The sequence below is a fragment of the Solanum pennellii genome, chromosome 10 (assembly GCF_001406875.1).
Source record: "Solanum pennellii chromosome 10, SPENNV200".
NCBI classification, from domain to species: Eukaryota; Viridiplantae; Streptophyta; class Magnoliopsida; order Solanales; family Solanaceae; genus Solanum; species Solanum pennellii.
The window spans coordinates 28650523-28657945 of NC_028646.1; positions in this window are offsets into that span (position 1 = coordinate 28650523).

Sequence of the window (7423 nt, forward strand, 5' to 3'; positions counted from 1 at the left end):
TTTTCAAATTTCAGATTTTTCTCAAGGGCTTCGGGAATCCTCTTCTTGAAACACAATCCATCAAGTTCCAAATCAAAATTTTTCCTCTTATAGAAAAACTCTTTTGCATCTTCAACTCTATGAGCTGCAGCATATCTCTTAATCAAATACCATAAGTTTTTTCATTAACCAAATTTCCTCTCTTAGACATTTCGTCAAGCACTTGGTTGAGTTCATCAAACGTCTCATACGACCGAGAATATCGAGAATTTCATTGAAAGATTCAGTTTTTGGTGAATACCTTCATGGATTTTCACCTGCTAAGAGAGAGTTTGATTTGTGAATTGTGAAGGTTGGTATTATCTAGGTGACAATATTTATCTAGGTGGCAAAATATTTAACTAGGTGACAAAAATATTTATCTAGGTGTCGTGCGCGTGTGGACACGATCGTAGTGAGTGGACATAAAGGTGTACGTGTTCGATGAATAAGCAAGTTCAGGGGGGTAATTGAAACAAAATAAAGTTTAGGTGTACACTGAATAAAAAGCTTCAAGTACAGGGGGGTAATGAATACTTTTGCCTTTGTAATTTATAACCATTCTAGTTTTTCCTCTAACTATTTCACTATGATTTCTTACCATAAATGCTGCAGATCTATGTTTTGAAGTAGATCTTCTTATTACTCCTAATTTAATTTGTATTTTAAAATCTTCTTGATCTTGATTTGTAGCTTCTATTGAGGCTGTTTTTATTATATATTCTGGGTTTATTATATCTAACTTGCATACTATGTGATTATTCTCCCAATGTTTTAAAGGTTTTTCTCCTATTATTTCTATTTGATCTAAAATTTTTACTATATTATCAAGATCTAGTTGGTTCTTTATTTGTCCTATTTGCTGAATTCCTGTCTTAAAATTATATAATTCTGTTTCTATTTCTATTAGAACATAGTTTTTATTAATTATTTCATCTTCTTTATCTATCTCTAGTATATTCTCATATAATGTATTGCATTCTATTTTAGTACATTGTGTGTTATTTTCACAATTCTCACAACATTTTTCTTTATGTCTTATTTTAGTATTAATTTTATCAGTTAAGACGGAAGTATAAGTAATGTTTTTCATAAAAAGTATCCCATCTTTTGTTATTAAAGTTCCTCCTTTATTGTATAGTATGAAATCTAATCCTAACACAAAATCTACTCTTATATCTAAATCTCTTACACATATCTTATCCATCTTATAGGTAGGTTTATAAAATTTTGAACAAGTATTTAAAAAACTTATTTGTGTTTTATCTATGTAGTATCTATATATATTATGTTTTCCATCCATTTGCATAGCTGCAAGTGGTTTTTCTAAAGTTTTTATTAATTTTAGAGGTACAATTTTTTTATTTAAAATACTTTTGGTGCATCCTGAATCTATTAATGCTAAAGTCTCTATTTCATATTTTCCAATTTGAAGTTTTGCTAATATTTTAATAGTATTTATATTTTTTGTCTTCATTACATATTAAAGTATTAGATTCTTCATTCATTAATTCTTGATTATCTAGTGGTAGTTCTTGTTCAACATTTTTTTCTAATCTTACTATTCTTTCTTCTAATTCTTTAACTTTTGCTTCTAATACTAATACTTTTAAATTTATTAGAGGTTCATTTGTATGTTCCTCTTTTCTTTTTTGAGTTATTATTCCTAATTGTGTCTCTATACAACTTATACATCCTTCTATAAAGCATTTATTACATTTAGCTCTTTTATATTTACTTGGGTACCATTTACACCAATTACATGGATTGCTGTCTAATCCTGTATCTTTTTCAAAATTATGTTCACATTCTATTATATTCATAAAATTAAATTTTAAGTCATCTATATTTAAATTTTCTATTCCTATTTCATTAATTAATTATTCTCCTTCTGAATTGGAAGAATCTTCTTCTTTGTTATTCTCATATATATCAATACTTACTATAGAGTAGATGCTTTCATTATCTGACATGTATTCATCTACATTTAATAATGCTTCGTTAAATTCCTCTACTAATTGAGCATTTCTAGTCTCTTTTAGGACAAGTATTTGCTAGATGTTCTATACTTCCACATGTAAAACATTCTAACTTATTTTTATAATTTCTATCTGTTCTATATTTTCTAACATGTCTATCCCTATTCAAATATGGTTTCCTTGCTGAAGATTTTCTAAGAAATATCCTTTTTTATTATATCTCTTATTTTTTTGTGGGTTATACTTTTTCTTTTTATATTGATTTTTATCATAATTTTGGGTTGTATATATTATATCTTTACAGAAATTCATTTCATTTTGCTTTAATTGTTTTTGTATTTGTAAATTAGTACATTTTTCTTGTAATATTTCCATTATATGTTGTATTCTATGTCCTATTGACCACTTTGCTTGAGGATTTTGTGCTACTCCTTCTCTTTTAATCCATCTTTCTTCTATTTCTCTTCCTAAAGCTCCTGGTAGTTTGTTAAATAATTTTTTACCTAAATCTTGGTCAAAGGCATTTCCACTAATTGTACAATAATAGAAATAATCATTTAAAAATTTCTTTATATAATACCAATTACTTATACTTAATTGTTCTAGTTTTATTACTGCATTTCGTTGTAAGGCTACTAATCCACTATTTGGGTCTTCTCCTGTTATTAATGTATGTATTTTATTTGTAAAATTATATGGGTTTGGTCCTAATGATACTAAATACTGAAATTCTGATGGGAATTCTACTTTATAAGCTTCCCATAGAGCTTTGGTTGATTCTCCTAGGAATGTTTCTAAGTATTTATACATTGTTTCAGCATCAGTTTCTGTATAATTTTTTATAAAATCTGCTACTACTATTCCTTTCCATAAGTCTATTACTGAATTCCATCTTTGTGGATCATGTGCCGCTATATTTAAAATTTTTCCTTTACTTCCTCTTTCTTGGAGTATTATTGGTTCTTCTATAGACATTCTTTTTCCCATAGGTTTAACCTCTGTTATTGGAGTATCTCCTTGTCTATATACTCTTCTACGTTGTATTTCTGTCATTATATTATTACCTTTTTCTAATTTATCTTGTAAACTTTTTTCTAATCTATATCCTTTATTATCGGTTCTTTGTTCACATATTTTAAAATGAGATATTGTTTGTTCTAAATTTAAGTCTTTTAAATTACATCATTCGCATGTAAATAATCTATTCTTATTGTTTTTACTTATTTCTTTAGCTTTTTCTATAGCCAAATCTACTGCAAAATCTTCTTCTAATATTATTTCTATATTCATTCCTTCTAAAGGCATTTCTTCTACAACACTTTATTCTTCAAAGTCTTTTTGAGCTTCGTAATTGTAATCTGTAAATCTAATTGAAGGTTCTCCTTTAAAATTTGTATATATTAAATGAGCATCTGGTATTAATGCTTCTTTTTCTTTAAAATCTCCTAATTTCCATTCTAATCCTGCATATTCTTCAGGATTTATTTTTATAGGTTTTATTAATTTTATCCCTTTATTTCCCATTACTTCTACTACGTCTTTTATTTGTAATTTAAATCTAGTGTTACTATTATCTGTCATTTTTCCTAAAAATCCTACACACACCCACACACACACACAGATATATATATATATATATGAAAATGGAAAGTCGTGCTTTGCACGAATCCAATTATTATTTAAAATTCGTAAGTTTTAATCTTGATAATTTTAAAAATATAGTAATATTTATTTTATTATTATGATATCTACAATAATATTTGTTTTTTTCTACTGTAATATCTACAATTTAACATCAACATTAGAAATCAAAGGAAATTTATGAATAAAAAGATCGAGAAATAATAAGCAGATGTATTTCTTAGTTAATAATAATAAAAGATGATATACTTTTGAACAACTAAATCAAAAGCTTAAATTTAAATCATAGGGATATTTGCTACATTTTAAGTAGTACTTATTTAGTATGACTTTTTTGATAATTTAAATTCAAAAAACATGTGTTTAATACATGTATAAATATAAAAAATTATATATTGTTTTATGTAAGAGAGAAGATGAAATAATTAAAATAGAAATAAATGATACATGCATAATTAAATTTTAATAATTAATATTTATTTAAAATTTCATTGTTAGCCTATCAAGGTTTTTAAATTTTTTTCTTTTCATATTTTATCTTCAATATTAATTACTTATTTCAAATTATTTTTTAAAATATATAATCATATGTCAATTAATATAAATATCATGGTAAAATAGTTATATTAATTAAATTTTAAGAGATATATAAATTTAAAATGAAGAAATTACAAATATTCATTGGGTACTCAAATGGAAGACAAATGAACAATATTCAAGTGACCTAATATTTTTGCTATGCTATATAAATGTGTATAATCAATATAATGGGACAATTACAAATTAATAGAAAAATGGACCCTGTTTAAAATGTGAATAAGTCGGTACGTTAATGGAGTGCTACTTACTTATTCACATTTCTCAAAATTAAAATAATATATAAAAAGAAAAAGGTCAGGAGGCACACAACTCTTGGATGACATATCTGCAAAGTGGGTCCACTCTAGAGTATTTTTAAATTCTTAATTTATTTATCTTATTTTTTTTTTCAATTTGTTATATATTTAAAAATCATGTTAAAAGTGTTATAAATCGCAATTAAAATTTAAATATATTATTATGTATTTAAAAAATACGTAAAAGATATAATAAATTATAATAATTAATAATTTAAAATATTTTGATATCTATAAGGTGCAACTACAATCACTTAACTCTTAACGATACAATATATATTTTAAAATTACATGAAAATTACGATAAATCACAATAATTAACAATCTAAAATATTCTAATATATATTTGAAATTATATAAAAAATATTATAAATAATAATAATTAACAATTTAAAATATTTCTAAGAACATAGAAAAAGTTGATTGATTGTTAAAATTCTATCGGTACAACATAAATTGAAACAAATAAAATGACATATATTATTTAAAAGTTTCGCAAAAGGTACTATTAATCCATTAATTAACAGTTGAAAAAAATTAAAAATTATCATAAAAGAAATCTGATTGACTCTGATTTAATCCGGCTCTTGAATGTAATATTTTTGCAATTATTTAAAAATGTTGTAAAGATTAATGAAGACCGCTAAAAGTAATCTCTTCAACATTGTCAAGCAACAAACGTCATAGCTACAACTCGATCAAGAGCGTCTCTCATCAAATTTATATCATCAAAATCATCTCATATTAATCATAGTCTAAATTAGCTATTCAACACTAGTTATAGTCTAATCCAACTATCACATAAATAAATATCCATAAAGAAATAAGGATTTTCTTAGTGATGAAAATTTGCATTTCATGAATAGACAATTTGCATTCATATCCCACCTTCTTCTTTTTTCTTTGTACTTCCACTTTAACATGTTCCCGAGCTCAAAGTCTTCATTCCAAATTCCTTTGATGCAAATTTTTAGACTTCTTATCTTGGCTTGGCGTGCATGCATCAATATAATCATCTTTATAAACATTTGTTGATATAGTGTACAAATTAAACATGTTATTGTTTACCCTTGCATGTGCCTTCATATTATTATCCAAGTTGATGATTTTAATTATAACTCTTGAAGTATTCTCACAAAATCAGTAGAGTATCTATTGAAAGAAGCTAAGTTATTATAATTGATTCCAAAGTATCATCTCTTTGTGCTTATACATTTTGTATAATATGAGCTTTTATATAATTTTACTCATACATGGAAGTATTGAAATAGAATCAATTGCATATTGTGAATGAATTCCATCGTATGAATGTGTTTATTCTAATGAATATTTTCATTTTTTAAAAAAATAAAAAAATATATAGAACATTCATCTGATCGACTTAATTATTAAGGGTTTGATTCAAACATGTGATATATTTTCATGAAGAGTTATCATCATACTATATTTGTTTACTTACAAAGATATCATTAGTTTATGAAGCTAATTATACTCGACGTGATCCCAACAATATTATATAACAATTATGCAACATTATCAAAAAAAAAAATGTCAATGTCAAATCAGTTTGTCCAATGATAATTTGACAAATCTGATCATAAAGACACAACCACTTCAATTAGAAGATTTGGGTACTATCATCTTCAAGAGTTATAATTATGTGATACTTTAATTAGCTAGGGATGAGTAAAATATGTGTTCCTTAATCAAGATTTTATTGCATTTTTGACACCGCTAGTTATATGTATTATTAGATATTTGTACTCATTTTTATTCTTTAATTTTTTTTTAATAAAATTTTAATGAAACACAATATCGATTAATGAGCATATATATTAAAGGTTATTTTGTAAATACATTGTAAAATAGATGTACAAGCAGATAGAACGGACCACATGTAGATTAATCCTGAAAAAGCCTGTAATCAAACACGCAATTACTAGCAATCAACTTTTGAAAAGTCTTTCAGATGCTTTCTAATCAACTTCTTTTCTTCTATAGATAAAAAATAAACTCTCTTTAATTACAACAGCTTAAAATAAAATTATTTCTCTTCCCTGATTTCTTTTGCTATATTTTTTATTGTTTTAATATTTTATCATAATTAACAAATTTCACTCTAATACTTTTAACTTTTAGATTTTAAAAATATAACTCTTCCTAAAAAAAGATGAAAAGGACCTATTGAGCTCAAAGTCAACCCTCAAATCCAGAGTAAAGTTGAGTTTCAAAAGGTGAAAAAATAATCATCAACTAATATGCACTATACATTTGTATTATTAAAAAAATGAAACAACATCATAAAAGAATGTATAATTAGATTAAAATATGATCTCATCAATATTCTATGAGATATGTTCATACCATCTATAAACTACTATATATTTTAATATCTTGTTTTCCAAAATGATCGTCAACTAATATGCATTATACACTTATTTTATTTTTAAAAAAAGGAACAAAGTCATAATAGGAGGATTATATAGGATATGATATCTCATTTGTTCTTAATATTCTATGAATAATGTTCATACCACCTACAAACTATTATATATTTTAATGTCTTACTTTTCAAATTGCTTACGGATGATATTAGACATTAAAGCGCGTCATCTTCGTTTCTATTTATATGACACAATAAAATTTTAAATAATTTTTTATAAATATTTTAAGTTATTCCTTGTTATAATTTATGTAGTATTTTTACATAATTTTCATATAATTTATGTTACATTTTTTATTTCAATTTATTTAGTACTGATAGAATTTGATGAGAATCATTTTTTTAATGTATTTTAAATATTTTAATTTGTCAATGTGGCAATATATAATACTTTTTACGTCATTGACTTATTTCCATATAAGAAATGTTACTTCATATATATATAT